The sequence below is a fragment of the Budorcas taxicolor genome, chromosome 13, assembly GCF_023091745.1.
Source record: "Budorcas taxicolor isolate Tak-1 chromosome 13, Takin1.1, whole genome shotgun sequence".
NCBI classification, from domain to species: Eukaryota; Metazoa; Chordata; class Mammalia; order Artiodactyla; family Bovidae; genus Budorcas; species Budorcas taxicolor.
In genome coordinates, this window is record NC_068922.1 from 4,063,250 (window position 1) to 4,084,372 (window position 21,123).

At 47.1% G+C, this 21,123-nt stretch overlaps 1 protein-coding gene across 1 annotated transcript in view; it reads left to right on the forward strand.

Annotated features, from left to right (window-relative positions):
- The window catches only part of SLX4IP (SLX4 interacting protein), a 201,961-nt gene that overhangs the window by 112,062 nt on the left and 68,776 nt on the right, over nucleotides 1–21,123 (forward strand). The window lies entirely within an intron of this gene.

The window sequence follows — 21,123 nt, forward strand, 5'->3', positions numbered from 1 at the left end:
CCTGCTGAAGTTTGGACTTGGTGATGGCTTGCACGTGGCTGCTGAGAAAACAATAGTGTCAGGGTCTTGGAACTGAGCAGGTATTGGTGCCTCTGGCTGAGCCAGAGCAGGGAGGAGAAGCAGTCTGGGGAGAAGGTGTCAGTCTGGGCAGGTGGAGAAGTCATGGTATGAACTTGAAGCTTTGTCTTTAGACTCATGAATTCCCAAATGGCGAGAGAATAGCCCAACTCCACACATGTTGCTGGACTCATGCCCTAGCCCCCCACCCATCCACCACTTGCTGTTGCATAACTTTTTTATTAAACAAAAGCAAATTATTTGCTTTATAAAATGCAAACAATAAATAAGCCTGCACAACAGAGTGAATGGTTTGTCAAACGAGGTCGAAGAGTGCTTTGTTGAGAAAAGATCAAAGACGCTGAGCTGGAGAAGCACCGTTTGGCAAGATGAACTTGGAAACATAGGGAGCTGAGTCTGGCAAAGGGGTCTGAGAAGTCAGGGACCCAAGTGAATTGATGATCTGCCCGCCAGAGCAGAAGATGCTGGAGACATGTGTTTGATCTCTCGGTCGGCAAGATCCCCTGGAGGAGGAAATGGTGACCTACCCCAGTATTCTTGCCTGGAGAATCCCATGGACAGAGGAGCCTGGTGGGCTACGGTCCGTGGGGTCTCAGGGTCAGACACAGCGACTGAACAACTGAGCACACACACACAAGCCCACACAGACACACACACAGTCACTCTAAATTGCAGCCTTTTGACTTACTATTTGCATAAATTCTTCTGCATTCAGAGATCTTTAAAGCAACATCTTGTTTTTGGAATGTGAAGAGTTTTATGGCTAGTAGGACCAGGGAGAGTTGGTGACTTTGAAATGTGTTGGTTGTGTTGCAATGAACTGTACTTCTGCATCATTCATTGGAAACATTGGAAAGGTAAGTATTTCAGCTGCCTGTTACTTCATCCTAGGAAAGGTAAGGAAGGCAGCAAGCCCAGGTCTTTGCAGGCGTGCTCCTTAGGAGCCTGCGCTTGTGTTTCCTGAGGTCTGAATGCTTTGGCAGGTTGTTACCCTGACTGCAGGTGAGGCCTGGCCTCCGCTGCCTGCCAGCCAGGCCGCCGTTGCCCTCTTCTGGTAAGGGGCTCACGCTGCAAATGTCCCGAGTTTTACAGGGAGGGGAAACTCCAGCTCATCTTTCACTGTTGGTCAACTACACTGCCAGCTGGCAGAAATTCCTATAGTGAAGTGAATGTTTAGTTTAAGATGTTGTGACATGTACTCAGACCATGGAACCATGTGAGGGTCTAACCTTACTTACAGTTTTGGCTCTTGGGGGCTACCTTCAATATCCATATCGTTTTCCACAGTCAGGCCACTTTCTCTTTGTCGAAAAAGATTTCCTTCAACCTTTTCTCTGCCTAGAAAACCCTGTCTGACTGCTTCGTTAGCTCACACGTGTGTGAGTTTGCATCCCGATAATGTCAGCAAATGCAGGGAATATGGTTTTAATAAAATTTTCGTATCTAATATCTCCGAAGCATTAGGGCCCAGAACACTGTAGGCCTGGGGTAAACAATTTATATCCAATAGGAGCATTTTAGCCTTGCTTGGTGACATACTTACACAGTGTTTAATTTAGAGATGAGTTTATGTTACATGGGAAAACTTAAGAATATATTAAAATAACTAACTGTTGGAAAGGGGACGTGACGATATGGGGTTCCCATACATGGTGGCTGATGCTGTAGCCAAAAGCCAGTTCTTATTCTGCTGCTGCTTGTTCTTTTCTGGTGCGTCCCTGACTGGCAGCTTGTCTTTCCCTCCCCCCCTGGGAGGGAGGTAAGCCCTCGAGTGAACTGTGTGGGCTTTGCTGTTTCAAGGACCATTGTCGTGAGTACCTGGAGTGGAAATACTATTTTGTGAGGCATTTAAGCACTTCCTTAGTACACCACCATTTAATTGATTTTTAAATGACCCCTTAAGTAGCTGTTTGGCACTTAAAACCTTGAGAGTGTCCCCAGTCCAAGCTAGCTACCCTACTTGTTTTGGTTACTAAGGATCTAAACACATAATGTTGATCTTTTTAAGCTGGATCAGTTTGATGTTTGCAGTTCGTTGATCAGTATAATTTTTCTAGGAAGTTAATAATGACAAAACATACATGATATAGTCCTGATCTCAGTATGATATTAATGAAGCATGAGACAACTCTTCAGGTTACCCCATCCACCCTGTGCTGAGACCCCCCACAGACTGCCCCGAATAAAAATGGTCAGAAAACTGTCTCTCCCAAGAATGGGCAGTCACCATTTAGATTTTTACAAAAGTAGTGATGTAGTCGATTTCTAAAAATGTTATCTGTTCAGAATTCCTGCATTTATTTTTTCATTCATTCATTCCTTGGTTTAGGCCTTTTTCGAGGTTAGTAGTAACACACAAATGCTTTATAGAGTGGAGGTAATCTGTCAGTTGGCCTTCTGATGAATCATGGGACAGAATTGTTTGTTAGCAAATTAAATCTTCAGACTCATGGGAAAAACCCTCGTTGATAACATCCATCAGGGTCATGGCTGAGAGGACCCTTTCTGTGTTTTCCAGGCAGTAGGGCAGGAGGAGCAGGAGCCCTGGCGCTCTCCTCCAGCTGGGCATTTGGTGGGGCATCTTCCGCTCCAGACTCTCTGCCCTTCTCTGTCTTCCACCCGCACTGGGCTGGCCCTGGATCCCAGCCGGTCCTCCAGTGCCTGAGAAGCCCGCTGACTTCACATGGGAGTTTCTGGAGCAGGACCTCTCTCCTCAGGCACTAATGACAGCATGAACCAGATGATCCTTTGTTGTGGGCCGTCCTGTGTATTGTGGAACATTTAGCAGCTTTTCTGGACTCCACCCTCCGGATGCCATTCAAGACAACCCTAAATGCTTCCAGACGTTGCACACTGGGGAGTGCAGGGGGTGATGGGGGTGATTTTTGCCTCAAAACCACAGTTCTAGACTATGAATGGTATATTCCTTCTTTAGCCACATTACTTGGAGGTAAATTGCACTGCCACACTTTCTCAGTAGGTGCTGATATATGGCACATGATGTATTTTAGCCTGAAGATTCATTAATTTGAGGAATTCTGGTTGAGGAATAGATTTTCTGTTGAAAGCTAATGCTCAAGGGAGAGTTAATCAGGGGGTGCATACCAAAAACAATTCAATTTAGCTTCTTTTTTCTCACCAAGAAAAATATTTAGTTCCCTAGTTTGTTTAAATTAGGAACAGGCATCATAAAACTCTATTTCATAGGAATAACTAACTGTAAACTTCATCCTTGCCATGTTGAGGCAGAGATGAGGAGGGGAGGATAGAAGCAGGCAAATGATGTGTAGAGAGAAGGAAGAGTAAAATCTAAAATGGAAAGAAAGGACAGGAATTTGAGAACAGAAAGATTGGAGGGAAAAAGACGTGACATGATAGTGAATATCTTGAAAATTGCTGCCTGCTGCTCATCTAGCCCTGGAGTTCTCTTTTCAAAATTTGTTACTTTTTACCTACTCTGTTTTCAAATGATTAGTAAATTTATCAGTGTTCATTAATCTTCAGTTGCTCTCATTAGTAAATCTTCAGAGAATTCTTGGAAAGACTGGGAGGGAGGGGAGAGAGGGAGTGCGTGCAAGGGATAGAGGTTTGCTGGTACAAAGGATCATTATATTTTGGTTTGTAGGGAGAAAATGACCAGTGAAATATCACTTCCAAGGGTAGGTGGAATCAAGCAGATACCAGGATCTGCTTCCCTGTCTCTAGTTTGTAAGGGCAAATGCAGACTTCAGACTGAAATCATTTGAAGATGACCTTTTCCACAGTGGTTCTCAACCCAGCCAGCAGGCTACAATCAGGTAGCGAGATTTTAAACAATACTGGTGTCCAGGCCCAATTCTGCTCTCTCCCAGTCTGATTATGTTGGTCTTGGGCGGCATTTGGACACAGGCTTTCAGTATTCCCCAGGGTATCCTGATGAGCTGTCAAGGGTGCACAGCCCTCTTCTTAGGCCGATGGGCCTCAAAATGTGGTCTCCAGCAGGAACAGCATCAGCTGGCAGTGTTAGAAATCCATGTTCTCTGTCCCACCTCCAGCTGTGAAGTAAGAAACCCTGGGCATGAGCCTTGGCAATCCGGGTCTGTAACCTGCTCTCCTGATGAATCTGATAAATGGTCAAGTTTGAGAAACACTAATTCAGGCAGTGGGTAGCGGTGCTTGGAAGACGTTGAATCTCAAGTCAAGAAAACGGAGTAGCAGCTGGTAGAAATATCACCTGCAGCCGCTGAGACTGTCTTCAGAGTTCAGTCGCCTCGGGAGACTCCTCACTTATGCAAGGAGAGCGCCTGGGAGCTGTAACTTTCCACCGAGAGCCTTCATGAGGCTTAATTGCTGACGTGTAGGTAGCAGCTGATACCAAGCTGTCTCTCCCACTGGTTTCTGTGAAGCTTTCAACCTTGCTCTCAATATTCTTAATTAATGATCTTCAGCTTCTGAAGCCATTTCATCAGTGGTCTCCTGTCCCAGCACGTTTCCCTTTGAGCTGTCCTTGAAGGCGGTGTTATTCCCAGCAGTCAATTAGAAAAGGAAAGTGGAAGCGGCTCTGTGCAAGTCCTGTGACCAATTAACTGCCTCCCTTCTCTCCCCTTTCCCACTCTGTAAAGAGGGCTTCAGGAAGAAAGCCTTCGACTCCCCCAGCAGGCCCCGCCCCTGTCCCTCTAAAGTCCTTCTGTCGTCCCATTTGCTATTTCAATTTCCTGCCTTAGCCACGAACTGGTTGAAAATTCCCTTTGAACTCGTTTGCATTTTGCAGAAACCCGATGAAGCAGTGATGAAAGTCCTTAAGAGGCCTGAGATGCAGGGCAGGGCTGGAAGGGAAATTCAAGCACCAAATTTTAAGGCTCATTCCCGGGGAAAGCCAAGGGATTAGGAGCGATTATGGTGGCTGCAATAATAATTTTAAGAATTCTCCTTGAATTTTGTTTTCTAATTTGATAAGGCAGGGTCACAGTGAAAGGGGTGAAAGGTGAAGGGAAACTTAAACTGCTTAATCCTCTAATTGTCAGTAACGGCTTTTATGGCTTCGCTTTCTCTTTACAAGGAAAACACCTTGAACTAAAACAGTTCTGTTGGATCAGCACCGACTGTGGTAAAGTTCAGAGAAATTTCCCAGGTTAGTCCCTATCATTCCCTCACAGGCCATCCTGAGGAGCCTTCTGGAATTCCCTGCAGGATGGGAATCCCCTTGCATCGCCAGGCACTTCCTATTACAGGGTTCCTGATGTTATTTTCTCTTTTGGTTTTAGTCTCATTCAAATAACAGGACCAGGGTTTCTGAACCAGGAGTCATTTTAGGGAAGTATCTCTGGCGTTCAGGAGAGTAACCACCAAGTAGAGTAGCCATAAGTTCATTAATAAATTAATTGCTAATAAATATACTAGAAAACTCAGCAGTGGCCACAGGACTGAAAAAGGTCAATTTTCATCCCAATCCCAAAAAAAGGCAATGCCAAAGAATGTTTAAACTACCACACAGTTGCACTCATCTCACACTCTAGTAAAGTAATGCTCAAAATTCTCCAAGCCAGGCTTCAGCAGTACGTGAACCGTGAACTTCCAGATGCTCAAGCTGGTTTTAGAAAAGGCAGAGGAACCAGAGATCAAATTGCCAACATCCGCTGGATCATGGAAAAAGCAAGAGAGTTCCAGAAAAACATCTATTTCTACTTTATTGACTATGCCAAAGCCTTTGACTGTGTGGATCACAATAAACTGTGGAAAATTCTGAAAGATGGGAATACCAGACCACCTGACCTGCCTCTTGAGAAACCTATATGCAGGTCAGGAAGCAACAGTTAGAACTGGACATGGAACAACAGACTGGTTCCAAATCAGGAAAGGAGTACATCGAGGCTGTATATTGTCACCCTGCTTATTTAACTTATGTGCAGAGTACATCATGAGAAACGCTGGGCTGGAAGAAGCACAAGCTGGAATTAAGATTACCGAGAGAAATATCAATAACCTCAGATATGCAGATGACACCACCCTTAGGGCAGAAAGTGAAGAGGAACTAAAAAGCCTCTTGATGCAAGTGAAAGAGGAGAGTGAAAAAGTGGGCCTAAAGCTCAACATTCAGAAAACGAAGATCATGGCATCTGGTCCCATCACTTCATGGCAAATAGATGGGGAAACTGGAAACAGTGTCAGACTTTATTTTCTTGGGCTCCAAAATCACTGCACATGGTGATTTCAGCCATGAAATTAAAAGACACTTAACTCCTTGGAAGAAAAGTTATGACCAACCTAGATAGCATATTGAAAAGCAGAGACATTACTTTGCTGACTAAGGTCCGTCTAGTCAAGGCTATGTTTTTTCTAGTGGTCATGTATGGATGTGAGAGTTGGACTGTGAAGAAGGTTGAGCGCCGAAGAATTGATGCGTTTGAACTGTGGTGCTGGAGAAGACTCTTGAGAGTCCCCTGGACTGCAAGGAGATCCAACCAGTCCATTCTGAAGGAGATCAGCCCTGGGTGTTCTTTGGAAGGAATGATGCTAAAGCTGAAACTCCAATACTTTGGCCACTTCATGAGAAGAGTTGACTCACTGGAAAAGACTCTGATGCTGGGAGGGATTAGGGGCAGGAGGAGAAGGGGACGACAGAGGATGAGATGGCTGGATAGGATCACCGACTCAATGGACATGAGTTTGAGTGAACTCCGGGAGATGGTGATGTACAGAGAGGCCTGGCGTGCTGCGATTCATGGGGTCAAAAAGAGTCGGACATGACTGAGCGACTGAACTGAACTGAACTGAAACTTAAAAACTAAAAACTTAAATGAATTAGAATTAAACTCTGAAGTTATATAAGCCTCAGTGCAGGTGCTCTGTAGCCACATGTGGCTTGTGGCCAAGGTGTTGGACAGAGAGACACAGAACATTTCTGTCATCACAGGAAGTTATCAGATGGCGCTTTGTAGATTTTGTCACCCCCACTAATTGGAATACTGCAACTGCAAATGATACTATTATTTGTTAACTATTCCCAATTTTGGCTGGATGGCATCACCGACTCGATGGACCTGAGTTTGAGCAAGCTCCAGGAGTTGGTGAGACAGGGAAGTCTGGTGTGCTACAGTCCATGGGGTCGCAAAGAGCCTGACACGACTGAGCGACAGAACTGAACTGATTCCCAATTTATTAGCTAGTTACTCTTTTTAACTGCTACTCTGTTTTTTTTCTCTTTGAATTTAATCCTAAGGATACCTCTGTGAGAGCTATCCCCTTTTACAGATAAGGGGATGAGGTTCAGAGAGCCTGAGAAACTTGCTCCAGCCTTTATGGCCAGTAAAAGCTACAGCCGGTGGTGGGATACACGCCTGCTTGAATCTAAAACCCCATGCTTTGTATGTGAAATTGTTTCCGAAGGTAGCTTCTCAGATTCTTGAGATTGGTAAGCCCACATCTTTAGGGGTACACGAATCAAAAACAAAACACTAACCAGTGTTGCGCTGGATGCTTGCAGTGGCCATCAGTCAAGCGCAGCAAATCAGTAGCATGCCGTTCCGTGTGCCGTTTTCCTGGCTGCTCCCGACTAGCCCAGAGCCCTGTAGGAACAAGGCGCTGTTTGTACGGTTGTCTGTTTTCACGTGCTCTATGTCAGCACAGTGTAGTCTCCCAGCTTGGCTGCTGAGCATACCCCCTCCCATGGCAGATCATTTCCTGGCTGGCAAGCCTGCCAGCCAGAAAGTCTTCCTTATGTGAAGCTGATACCTGTCTCCTTGGGATTTCTCTGCTCTTAACTGGTTTTGTATCCCTAAGGCCCTAAAGCACTGAAAAGGATCATTCTTCCACCTTTAAAAGTCCTGGTAATATTATTTTATCCTGATTGTTTTCTTTTTTAGGTTAATCATTTCACTTGGTTCAACTGATCCTCATAACATGATTTTAAGTGTTGCTCTTATCCTGGTGTCTCTTATGGTTTGTCTCTATTTGAATGTTGATACTAATTGAGCGTTAAATGTGTAAACCATAGCCATTGTAATGCTTATTCTGGCCAATACTGTGAAGGCAAACTAAAAGGACATTGCCATCATCAACCACAGCATTGTGCTGTCCACTCACAGAGCTTCGCCTAGACTAAGATGACCTCTGTGCTCGGGCTGTTAGTTTTTTTGAATCAAATGTTGACCTTTGTGCTTGCTTAGTCGCTAAGTCGTGTCCGACTCCATTGACTATAGCCCACCAGGCTCCTCCATCCATGGGGATTCTCCGGGCAAGAATACTGGAGTGGGCTGCCATGCCCTCCTCCAGGGGATCTTCCCAACCCAGGGATCAAACCCAGGTTTCCTGCACTGCAGGCTGGTTCTTTACCATCTGAGCCACCTACATATATTCTTGTTAAATCCCACCTAGTTAAGTTGAGGGCTTCCCAGGTGGCACTAGTGGTAAAGAACACGCCTGCCGATGCTGGAAACATAAGAGACTGCAGGTTTGATCCCTGAGTTGGGAAGATCCCCTGGAGAAGGGCATGGCTACCCCTTCCAGTATTCTTGGTGGGAAAATCCCATGCACAGAGGAGCCTGGTTGATCTCATCTTTCTGAGTTGCAGAGATCTAGGGTTTTTTGTTTGTTTCTTGTTTTTGTGCCAGATTCAGTTTTTGCTGTGCAGCCGCATGCACTGACGTCGTGGCATATTCACCATGTCTTCATGTCACTGCTGGCAATGTGGACCAGGACCAGGGTCACGGGAGAAGCTCTTCACCATCTCCCTCCACTCTGTGGTTTAGCCATTAATGACTTCTGTGGTTATCATTGTTGAACTAGTTATGAATCCATCTAAGTGTCATTTCATCCATGATGAAATTTTTCTGTTTTTTCTTTGCCAAGATTCATTTGTTCATTCACAGATTCATTCTGTCAATATTTGCTGGGACCAGGCAGGCGCTCTTGCAGGGAGAACTGTTCAGGTTTGTTAACAGATGGGTTGCAGAATATGAGAGACGCAGGGGCATCAGGGATGACTCCAAGGTTTTGACCTGAATTGCTAGCAGAGTGGAGTTGTCATTTCCCAAGTCAAATCAGGTAAACCTGGTGGGAGCAGATTTGAGGGTAACATGTTAGTAGTTTGGGTTTGAAGTTGTGAAGTTGTAAAATTTATATTTGGAGATGGAGACTGTCTGACTGGATATGTGCCTCTCCAGTTGGGGAAAGGTCTGGGTTGGAACAGAAACATTGGACATGACTGATATGTGAAGCCTTGAGACTAATGGGAGTGTAGGTAGAGACAAAGAGGTCAAAGGACTGAGCTCTGTTTAGATGTTGGTGCAGTGGGGACAAGCGTGCAAAGGAGGCTGAGCAGCGACCAGTGAGGAGGGAGAACCAGGAAAAGCACGGTGGCCTGAAAGTGAGGGTTTCAAGGATCAAGTGAGTGAACCACTTTGTTACGATGGCACCAAGGGCTTCCCTGGTGACTCAGTGGTAAAGAACCTGCCTGCCAGTGCAGGAGACACGGGTTCGATCCCTGATCCAGGACGATCGCACACGTACACATCCCACCGTACAACTGAACCCGTATGCCACAACCTTTGAGTCTGTGCTTTAGAGTCTGGGAGATGCAACTACTGAAGCCCGTGTACCCTAGAGCCCATGTTCAGCAACAAGAAAAGTCACCGCAGTGAGAAGCCTACACACCACACTAGAGAAAGCCTGGGCAGCAGTGAAGAGCCGGCACTGCGAAAAATAAATAAATAAAATTTTTTAAAAAGGTGGCACTGAGAGTCACTCACTGTGAGGACTGAGAACTGTTTACTGGATTGGCTGCGTGAAACGTCATAGGTAACCTTGACAAAAGCTGCTTTGGTTCTGTGGTTCAGGTAAAACGATGTCACGGGAAACTGTCTGCTTCCTGGCTGAGGCTCGCGTCGTCTTTGTCAGTCGGATTTCACCAGTTGTCACAGACTAGGTGCCATGGCAGAGGGTACTGAGGTTAGTTTTCGTAACTTGGCTTCTTCTGGATCCTCTCTAAAAGTCTCTTAGGGTTTAGGTTTACAGCCACAAAGCCTGCCTTCCTCCCCCTTTCGCAAAGCACAGTGCCCTCTGCCCCTCTCCAGGATCTCGTGGTGACTCCAGCGCGTCTCATTACCCCAGGGGCCAAGCCGTGTACAGTGCTCATCCTCTTTGTGCTTCCAGGTATGTTTCCCTGAACTCAGTGGTCTGGACTCATTTTATGGACTTAAGTGCAGTGTGTGACCTCCCTGTCTGTTTTAGGTTTACAGCTTCCTTCCTTTCCATTTCTGGGCTTTACTTTCCATTTCTTCCTAAGACCCTACCTTGGTCCCTCTGGTAGGTTTCCTTTTCCCTTTGGATTTCCGTCACCATCATCCTCATCCAGAGGGCAGTTTTTAAGATGCTCAAAGAAGCATTATTGTATCTGTGGTTCTCAACCCTGGCTGTACATCACATTTATCTTTGAAGAGTGTCTGGTTTTTCTTTTTAAGGAAAATCATAATTTGAGTTTCTTAGAATTCTAAGAATTATCTTCTTATCATTATGATAAAATTGTAGTGTACTTTCCTCGTGGGTTTTAGAATTATATTCTGATGAGCTGTTGCCATCTGTTGTATTACATTGTGAAACCCAGTCAGATTTTTTTCCCCTTCCTCTCTAATGTAACCTCCAGAAAATTTCCTGTATTATATAAAGCATGCCAGAGTAGTCCTCAATGAGGTATAGTAGCCTACAGCAGAAGTTCTTAGACTTGATCCTGCACCAGAATCATCTGGAGGGCTTGTTAAAACACAGGCTGCTGGACTCCGCACCTGTAACTTTTGGTGGAGCAGGTCTGAATTTGCATATCAGACAAGCCCCGGAAAATACTGATGCTGCTGATGCTGTGAGCACTAGACCTCCAGACTCTAGGGGACAAATATCCTTAAGGCTGTATGCACAGAGAGCTTTCCTAAACCGCCAGGACCAGGGTGGCCGGGCGCAGAGGGGCCTGGCACTTGACGGGGCTGGGCCTCTGAGACATCAGTCGCCCTGGGCCCTGCAGCAGTGGAGACTCCTCGTGTGCCGGAGACCTCAAGTCCTCCCTCTGAGCTGGGCTTTGGCTGCACCATGTGCCTGGCTCCCCGCTGACTTCCTGTGACGGTTACAGTAGCCTTGTCTCAGGCCTGTCAGAATCGGCTTGGAAAACCCTTAGCCCTGCCCCGATTAGAAGAGTAAAAAGAGCCCCTTGTATCACCGGAACCTACACAAAATAATACTCCAGAGACAGTTAAATGACAGCTGGATTGAATAGAGGTGCCTGTCACAGCTCTACTGGACAAGTCCTTTGTTATATTTGAAAATAGAGCAGATTCCAGAGGAAAAGTACTAATGTGAAGGACTCCTTAAGATATTTTGCATTAACCAGATAAACAGAATTCCTCTAAGGTATCCAGAGTCGCCTGAGTGCTCATCAGAGATGCTCTGGTTCCCCCACCCCCACCCCAAGAGGCAGGAAACCTGTGCCACCATCTTGGATCTCCCTTCCTCTTTCAAGAAACCTCCCTCCAGGACTGACCACCCTGTAGAACAGTCCACACATTCTAAGCATTGATTACTCGGGGAATATTTACAGGATTTTTGTTTTCATTTTTGTGTGATTCATTTATATTCTGTGATAAATTTCTGCAAATGATAGGCTGCACCGCTTTCCATTTGTTCTTGACATTGAAGAATGCCATAATTCTTTGGGAATATAAAAGAAACGTTTTTAACATGTTAATTTTTAAGGCTTACATTGAAATTCACATTCCAAAGCTTTTTTAAAAAATTTATTTATTTTTTTAATTGAAGGATAATTGCTTTACAGAATTTTGTTGTTTTCTGTCAAACCTCAACATGATCCAAAGCTTCTTGATGACACAGACTGGGTAAAGCTATAAGAAGAATTTGAGGCACCAGCACCCCTGGTGTTCACCACTTTTCGTTTTCAGCTTACTAGGTGGTTGGCCATAAGTAGTCCTGAGCAAGCTTCTCACCAGCTGAAATGCTGCTAAACTGAACGGTGCTTGTTTTTCTAGCCACTTAAGACCCTCTCAAGATAAGTTCCCTACAGGCAAGTACAGAATGATTTCTGTCACAGTATCTTTTCATTTCATGCTCTCCGTTGCAGAAATACGTGAGAAGAGGGTTCAGTGTAACCTGGTGTGATTACGAGCAATCTGTTCTTCTGAGAAGCAGCGTGTGGTCAGTTTATAAAGGGATTATGAGGCATTTATTAGCTTTTAATAGGAATAGATGGAAACCTGTGCCCAGGCTGTTTGTAACTCTTTTGGAACTGACAATTAAGACTTCATTTAAAATACTCTGGAGTTGGAAGCAGATTCTACCTTTGGAGAGAAACAAAACAAAATAACCCGTATTTCTTGAGTCCTTTGGATGGCTAGCACTGTGCTGAAGTCTTGTGCCAGGATTCTCTCATTTAGTCCTCAGCACAGCCCTGTAAAGCATGTTCTGTTACTGTCCTGCTGTGCCCTGAGGGCCTTACCCCGGGGCCTGTGGTCTGAGGTGCAGGCAGGGGCCTGTGCCAGGCCCATGCTGCCCCTCATCACCCTGTTGCTCACTTGCTTATAGGCTCTGTACGTGGCGCAGGCTGGTTTCCTAGGAATGGTGGCCTGGGGGTTACACTGAAAAGGAGTTTTGAAAAATCGTTGAGGTTGGTGTTTAAAGAAGTGAAGTCAGTTCTTACCTTTCCAAGGGAGCGGCTGAGGGTGTTTCTAGCTGCACTCTTCATACAGTGATGGATTGTAGAGGCTGTGATTCGGCCTCAGATGCTCCGTAAAGGCTCCAGAGCATCTGTGAAACTTAAGCCAGGCTTCGTCACACCACTTTGTTGTCTGCTTTCTTCTGAGCAGCCCTTTGCTCCCCTTCTCAGATCTTGTCCATGGAGACTGTGAAGCACTGTGTGAGCACTTTAGGCAAGGCCCCCAAACCCTTTCTCTGCAGGAGACCAGAGACAACCTACCGAAGGACACCAGCCCCTGGCTCTGTTTCCTCCTCCTTTTTGAAGCTGTCGTCGCAGCCGTTAGCTCTGTTCTTCTGCCATCTTCTTTCCTCACTCCTGTGTGATTTGCTCCCTGCCCATGTACAGCCTTTTCCCAACCATGGCAATAAATCTGTTAAGAAAAACAAACGTGTGACTTGGAAGGCCTACATCCCTGACCAGTAGTCAGACGCCCTGCAGCAGAAACCAAACAAGAGAGACACTCTTGCTCCCCTCCTGATCCCTTTCCATGTCAGACACCCTGCCCTGCATCCCTCTCCACCAGGAAAAACTTCTCCACCAGCCATCCATTCACAACCGAGGAAGCCCTGGGTGCATTCCCTCTAATGGGTCTGAATTCGTGTAGTCGACCCAGGGTTTCCTCAGAAGGTGGGACCCTGATCTTCTGGCGTGGAGTGGTGGGCACATCTACCTGTTTTCTAGGGTGACAGCTTTCTGTTCACGTAGGAGGCACCCTGAGTTATAAACACAACTTGATGCTGTTCTCGGGATGGCATGTAGGTGAGAGGGTGGTAGTTCCTCCTAGCGAGAGAGCAAGTGCTTTTCATCACTGATGTAGTTTTTAAATTTATTGAGCAAACACTCTTCCCTGCCGTCTGGGTGCTAGACTTGGTACTAGGCATTGACAACCCAAAGGTAACGGGAGGGTGCTCCTCCCGAGTCAGCCCCGGGAGCGGGGAGGCAGGCGGTCCTGCGTGGACAGCCTGTGACGAGTCCCACGACAGAAGCACAAATAACATACTGTGGCAGCAGAGAAGAGCCCATTCTCGCCTAAATCTGGCCAGACAGCGCTCGGGGGGCAAGAGCTCGTGGGTTGCTGCTGTTTTTGTCTCAGCTGACTCCACTGGGCTTCTCTGTGTCCTGTGGTTTTTACCGTGATGTCTAGCCACAAGACTGGTTGCCAAGACAAAGTGGATCCCACGCTCTCCTGTTGTCTGTTCCAGCGCGGCAAGGGGTTTGCCCGCTGTGCTTGGGGGACCTGCGAGAACCAGCGGAGACCGCATCAGGTGCCAGGCCTAGGGTGGCTCTTTGGGAAGCCTTTACAGGAGCAGGCACAGTGTGGGCCAGCAGGGTCCAAACAGGTTGTAAACCCAAATACCAGCAGGAGATGGGACCTGAGAGTATACGGCACCTTGAAGGAGACCCAGTTCTGTCCTTTTATAAAGGGGGAAACTGACACCCAGAGAGAGGGGAGCTGGGGCAGCCCTCCTAAACCAGGCTGTGGTCGGAGGAGCTGGCGGTCTTGGAGTCCCGGTGCCGGCCATCCTCTTGTTTGTCAGCAGAGGCCTCTCTCCAGGCAGTCTCTGTGTGCTGGGCCCCTGACTTCACCCTGTCTAACTCTGTGCCTAAGATTCTAGAATGTTCCTCACACCTGGCCTGGCAAGTACTGCCCGGTTGGCCAGGCCCCATACCAAACAAAACCCAGCCCTGATCACCAGGGATCTTTGGAAGGAGAGAGAGCTCTCAGGCTCCTCGGTGTCTCCAGAACGCTGAGTGGGGATGTCTGTGCTTCTCCCAGGTGTCACAGTTAATGCAGGGCTGCACCACAGGGCTGGACCCGGGACCTGGCACCCCACAGGTGCTCGGCGAATCGAGGCTGCTGTGGTTGCCGGCTTGTTTCCCCCCCAGGAAGTGTCTGCTCCAGGAGATGGTCTCCTCCGTCACCCCCTAAACTGCCTCGCCAAGACCGCTGGTATACACCCTCCTAAAGGGGTGCTGGTTTCTCCTCTCAAACGTACACTCCAAGCTGGGGTTTCCAGAGTGAGTGAGTGAGTGAATAAGGATCAGGCCCAGGGGGTTAAATGGCCAAAATACTTGCCTTGGCTTTTCTTCGCCTTGAGCTCTCTGGCGGGGCTGTCAGTGTCCTGCCTGCCACCCCACCCATCTTGGGCTCAGGGTGTCATGGTGCCCTCTCCACCCCTTTGCCCCGGCCCCGCTCGCTCCAGGCCCTCCGTGGCAGGGCCGTAGCCTCCAAGCTGCCCCCTCGTCCGACAGGATGCCTGCTCCCCAGCCGCAGGAGCCGAACTCTGAGCCTGCCTCCAGCCCAGGAGAGAGAGCTGCATGGTCCCATTCAGAGCCTTCGGATACCCTGCCAAGTGCAGCCCGGCTGGGTGTTACGGGTCAGCTCAGCACTCGAGGAAAAGGGGGCCAGTATAATGAAGGAGGTTCCAGGCCAGGTGACTCTAAAGGGGTCCCCGCGAGGGGTCGAGAAGTGAGTCCCAAGGGGCCTTCACCAGGGGGGGATTCCTTCAAAGCAGCGCATGCGGGCGGACTCTGGAATCCGGCTCCCCTGGACCTGACTCCTGGGGCTGTGACTTCACGCCTGTTTGATCTTAGACTTCACCTTTGCCTTCCCTGACTCCACTTCCTTACCTCGAAAAGTGTGAGCGACAGGCCTGTTCCTTCACTGCTCAGGGGCGAGCTTTACATCGAATACTGTGAATTAAAGGGAGAGTTTTAGACTGCTTTTTCTTGCGAAGTCATGGGACTTTTTAATTTTGTGCTCTATGTGGTTTGTCTTGATATGAATGTATGTAATATTTTGTTGAAGTCTTGTAATAAAGTTGATGCTCTGGGAAGACAATTCCCATGTGCTTTTATGAAGGCCTTTAGGAGAAACGTCTTTCTGGATTGCCTATCAGGATGGATTGGGTTAACCTCAGTACCGAAGCTGTCTTACAGCTTCTGATGGGCCTCTTATTTCTCATGTTGGTAACTGGCACAAAGAGAGCAGAGTTGTTCAGACCTATCACACCTGTCGCTGGCTTCATTTTCTGTCTTGACCTTTGATTTCCTTATTTATTTTCCCATTTAAATCTTTGCCTTGGGAAGCCAAGCTGCCTTAAATCCTTCATTCCAGGTGGGTGTATGATGCCAGTGACATGTGACAGAGCTCATGTAGGAGTTGCCCCAGGGGAATGGCTGGACCTGCCTACACGCCCACCCTTGCCCTCCCTCCCCGTACCCAGCTGCAGCTCCTGTCTTCCAAGTGTCCTCACACCACCCCCCCTCTCCCAGGGCTGCCTTCTGCTGACTTTCATTAGGGTTTTATATATATATAGTATGTATGTATATATATATATGTATATATATATGTATGTATGTGTGTGTGTGTGGACTGTTTGGGTTTATTTTTTTCCTTTTTTATAAATTTTTAACTTTTAACTAAAGAATAATTGTGTTACAGTACTGTGTTAATCTCTGCCATATAGCAACATGAATCCGCCATGGGTACACACACAGCCCCTGCCCCTTGAGCCTCCCCATCAGCTCCCACCTCCCACTCATTAGGGTTTTGTGGTGGCTTTGAAACTGGAAGCCTGGCCCTGGGCGTTTCTGCCTCCAGCCTTGCGTCTCCTTGCCCCTCAGGGCACGTCTGCTGCTCCTCCGTGTGCTGAGCCCTCCTGCCCTGTGGCCTCAACTGCTGACCTGCCCTGTGTCCACATAATGAGACTCAAGTGTCCCCAGAGCACCCCAGGCTCTCTGGGGCTTTCTCCACCACTCGGCTGTGATGCCTCCCCTCCACCCTGGCCTTCCTCGGGCAGAGTTGAGAACTCCCTCTGGTCCAGGGGTGTGCACTGTGGTCCCATCTCCTGCAGGGCTTACCCTGAACCACCCCCCCCCCCCCCACACACACACCCCAGGCGGAAATGAATAATTGAATGAATGAATGAATGAGAGAATGTGGGGAACCTTCCACGCATCTCAGAATTCTGAACCTGTATCTGAGATACCAGCATGAATGAGAAATGTTAGCATCCTCACTTTTATTTTACACTTCATTGTAAAATTAGAGGACAAGATTTCTCTGATCCGGAGGAGGAAGCCTTGGTACTCATTAAGTTTCGGCTCTGAAATTCTTAGGCAAGAGATAGGAAAAATCACCAACATACTTGGTTGGCAGTGAGTTTGGGGTGAGGTAATCTGAGGATCCTTGAATTCCCTTTTTCCAAAAGATGGAAAATGAGCAGTTGTCACTGGTGATGACATAGTTGTCACCACTCCAGAATAAGGAGGGAGAAAGTGATTTTCTGACACATCAGTGTCTGGGGCTGTCTCAATGACCCTGGCCTTGGAGTGGGGAGTCCCCAGTTTGCAGATGAGGCTGTGCTTTGCCCTAAACTCAGAGCTCGGGTGCCCTTCTCCCTCCATCTCCCTCTCCCTCTCTCCCTCCCTCCCTTCTTCCCTGCCTCTGCACAGTAAGCATTCACTCTGAGCCAGCACTGTGCTGATCCCAGGGGTTGCAGAGGGACAGAGGTGTGGTCACTGTCTCCACCCAGGAGCTGCCAATCTGGCACGGGAGGCCCCTTGGTGGAGCAGCCACTTCATGCAGAAATAAGCCCAGGAAACATCACTGATCCAGAGGAGGAAGGGGTGAACCCTTCAGAAAAGTTCCAAAGGGGTGGACACACTCCTTCAGGGACGTGCAGGGGCCCACTGAGCACAGGAGCACCACTGCTTTGGAAGCAAAGAGCACGTGCCCAGGAGCCGCGGGAGATGGTGAGGATGGGGCCTTAGCAGAGCTCGGGCCTCTGCATGGCGGGTGTGGCTCTGCTGGAGGCTGAGTCTCTGAGAAGTGGTCCTGATGCTCCAAGTGGGAGATGACGTGAGCGAGGAGCCGCGGGGGCGGGGGGGGGGGGGGAGTATTTAACTCTTGAAGAAGCAGAACCGGCCAGACGTGGTGGCTGATGTTGCAGGCTGAGGGGAAGGAAGGAGTGAGGGGTGACTCCCAGGGTTTTGGCCGAAATCTCTGGGCGGAGGAGAGAGGAAGCTGGACCGGCCCTGGGCTGGCTGACTCCCAGCCCAAGCCGGGATGCAGCGCTTCCTCTCTCTACAGCCACTGGGCTAAGAGAGAGTGTGGCCTGTGTGGAGGACTCTGAGAGCCACTGGTGCTCCACACAGAAGAGCTGGTGAGAGGAGAAGCGGGCGCTAAGCATGGAGGGGAGGGCTGGAGGCCTCGCTGCTGGCTGCCGTCAGAGCTGGCTTTCCTGCTTTTTTCCCCTTTTCACTGCTGTTTACCCATGGGAGAAAAGAAGCAAAGCTTTGAGAGCAGGGACTTCAGAAAGGCAGAATACCTGTGATTAGTGTGGGGACTGCAGAGAGTTCTCACTGGAGAACTCAGAAGGCTGGCTGCACCCCTCTGTGGGAGCAGGGAGGCAGGGTCTGGCAGAAAGCTCAGGAAGGTTTAAGTACCAAACTGAGAGTCAGTGATTTTTTTTTTAAGACATTCTGGTCAGGCTGCTTATAAGCAAACAGACTAGCTTATTTTTAATTTTTGTTTTATATTGGAGTGTGGTTAGCACTCCAACATTAACAATGTTTTGTTAGTTTCAGATGTACAGCAAAGTGATCCAGTTATACAACTATGTATCTATTCATTTTCAAATTCTTTTCCCATTTAGGTTATCTCAGGATATTGAGCGGAGTTCCCTATGCTCTGCAGTAGGTCCTTGTTGGTTATCTGTTTTAAATACAGCAGTGTGTGTGTCTGTATAGCAGTGTATATGTATACATAGCTTATTTGTGATCAGAGCTACAATGAAATGAAAAATGAAAGTGAAAGTCACTCAGTCATGTCCAGCTGTTTTCGACCCCATGGACTGTATAGTCCTTGGAATTCTCCAGGCCATAATACTGGAGTAGGTAGCCTTTCCCTTCTCCAAGGGATCTTCCCAACCCAGGGATCGAACTGGGGGCGCCTGTATTGCAGGTGGATTCTTTACCAACTGAGCTATCAGGGAAGCCTTCACAAATGATGAAAAAAATAGCAAATTGGACCTTAATATTCAGTTCTTTTTAGAAAGATACTACATAGTATCAGATCAGGTTGTTGAAACATCACTATTTTTTTTAATGTTTTGTTTTGTATTGGGGTATACTCAATTAAGAATGTTGTGATAGTTTCAGGTGAGCAGCAAAGAGACTCAGCCAGACATATACATATCTTCATTCTCCCCCAAACTCTTCTCCATCCAGGCTGCCACATAACATTGAGCAAAGTTCTGTGTGCTATACAGTGGGTCCTTGTTGGTTAGCCATTCTAAATATCACAGTGTGCACATGTCCGTCCCGAACTCCCTGACTATCCCTCACCCCCATCCTCCCTGCCCCACCCTGGTACCCTGAAGTTCCTTCTCTAAGACTGTGCGCCTCTGTTTTGTGAGCTCATTTGCATCATTTCTTTTTAGATTCCACATACAAAGGATCTCATGATAGTCCTCCTTCCCTGTCTGACTCACTTCACTCAGCATGGCACTCTCCAGGTCCGTCCATGTTGCTGCGGATGGCATTATCTCATTCTTTTTAATGGCTGTGTAACATTCCATTGTGTATAAAACCATCGCTATTTTTTTTTTTTAATTTGGAAAATCATCCTTGCTGATGACAAAGGGATAGCAGAGAACTTAGCTTGACGGAGCAGTCGGGCGGAATGCTCACAGGAGACCGGGTAGAATGTGTGTGTGGCACGTCTGCCCTCTTTGGAGGGGCTCTTGTTCTGGGGTCTCTGGAGCCCCGAGAGCCCATGAGAGGATTCAGAGGGCACTGAGCTTCCATGGGAGAAAAGTTCCATCCGTATTTTGACCGAGTTCTAATAAATTTTGTTTTTATTATGAATGAAGTTTTCAGAAGACAGTAGTATTAGTGGTATCTGTTACCATTAGAAGTCACAGCTCTTTCCATATTGTATTATAATTGTGGCAGATATCTGAAAACATCACATGTGTTCGTCACTGCTTTGGATTTATAGATTGTTACTGTTCAGTCGCTAGGTTGTGTCCGACTCTTTGCGACCCCATGGACTGCAGCACACCAGGCCTCCCCGTCCTTCACCAACTCCCAGAGTTTACTCAAACCTAAGTCCATTGAGTCGGTGATGCCATCCAACCATCTCATCCTCTGTCGTCCCCTTCTCCTCCTGCCCCTCAATCTTTCCCAGCATCAGGGTGTTTTTCGCATGAGTCGGCTCTTTGTGTCAGGTGACCAAAGTATAGTAATAGCCAGTGCTTTATTGAGCAAGTATATCCATTGCTATATCACAAATTTTCAAAACATGAATAACTGTACTTCGGTGTAATTGGTTTTCTGTTTAGTTATGTGCACTGTGTCTCCAAGCATTAAAAACATTCTTATGGGCAGGTTTCATCAGCTTCGCCACCGACCCAGGAGGTCTGTGTCGCATGAAGGTTAATAACCCTTGGCTGAGATCCTGCGGTTGTGGCGTGCTACCTCCACCGGGTGGCAGCATATTCCTTAAAGGTTAGATTGATAACAGAGAAGAAACGTTTAAAATAACATATTTGGATATGGTTTTCAAACCTTTTTACCACAGCCCACAGTAAAAATTAGGCTTTATATCATAACTCAGTACACTCATACTTAAGTTTCACAAAACAAGACTTAACTTTACCATGTGACACATTGATAGCTTTTATCCCATTTCTGTTTCTTTAAAATGCTGATTGCAAGCCATTAAACTGTAATTCTGTGGGTAACACTGTGCTGTTTGACATTGCGGGAGACCATCTTTTATCTTACTTCACGATTTATGACCCAGACCAAAGTTCACTTATTCCCACACATTTTCAGGGACATAATATTTGCATTTAAAGTAACTGTCAACAAATTTGAATGTATCTTTACACAGTATTTTAAAAATGGTGTATTATTGATGTGTGCAGTGAAATGAACTGATTTTACTTGTATCACAAGACAGAACAATCCCATCACCACCACACCAGTCAGTCTCTGCCCAGGCAGTCACTGTGCTGATTATTTTGACCATGGATTTAAACTTGTTTTCCTAAGACTTCATATAAATGGAGCCATACAGTTCTCATTTTAGCCTCACTTAGCTCAGCGCTGTGTTACTGAGATCATTCCATGTTGAGCCGGTCAGTGCTTTGAAATATATCACAATTTGTATTAATATATTCTCCTGGTGAGAGACTTCTGGGTTGTCTTCCATTTCGACTCTCGAAATTAAAACTTTCATGCACATTTGTATACATGCCTCTGTGTGCACATGTTTCATCTCTTGCAGATAAACACCTGAGGTA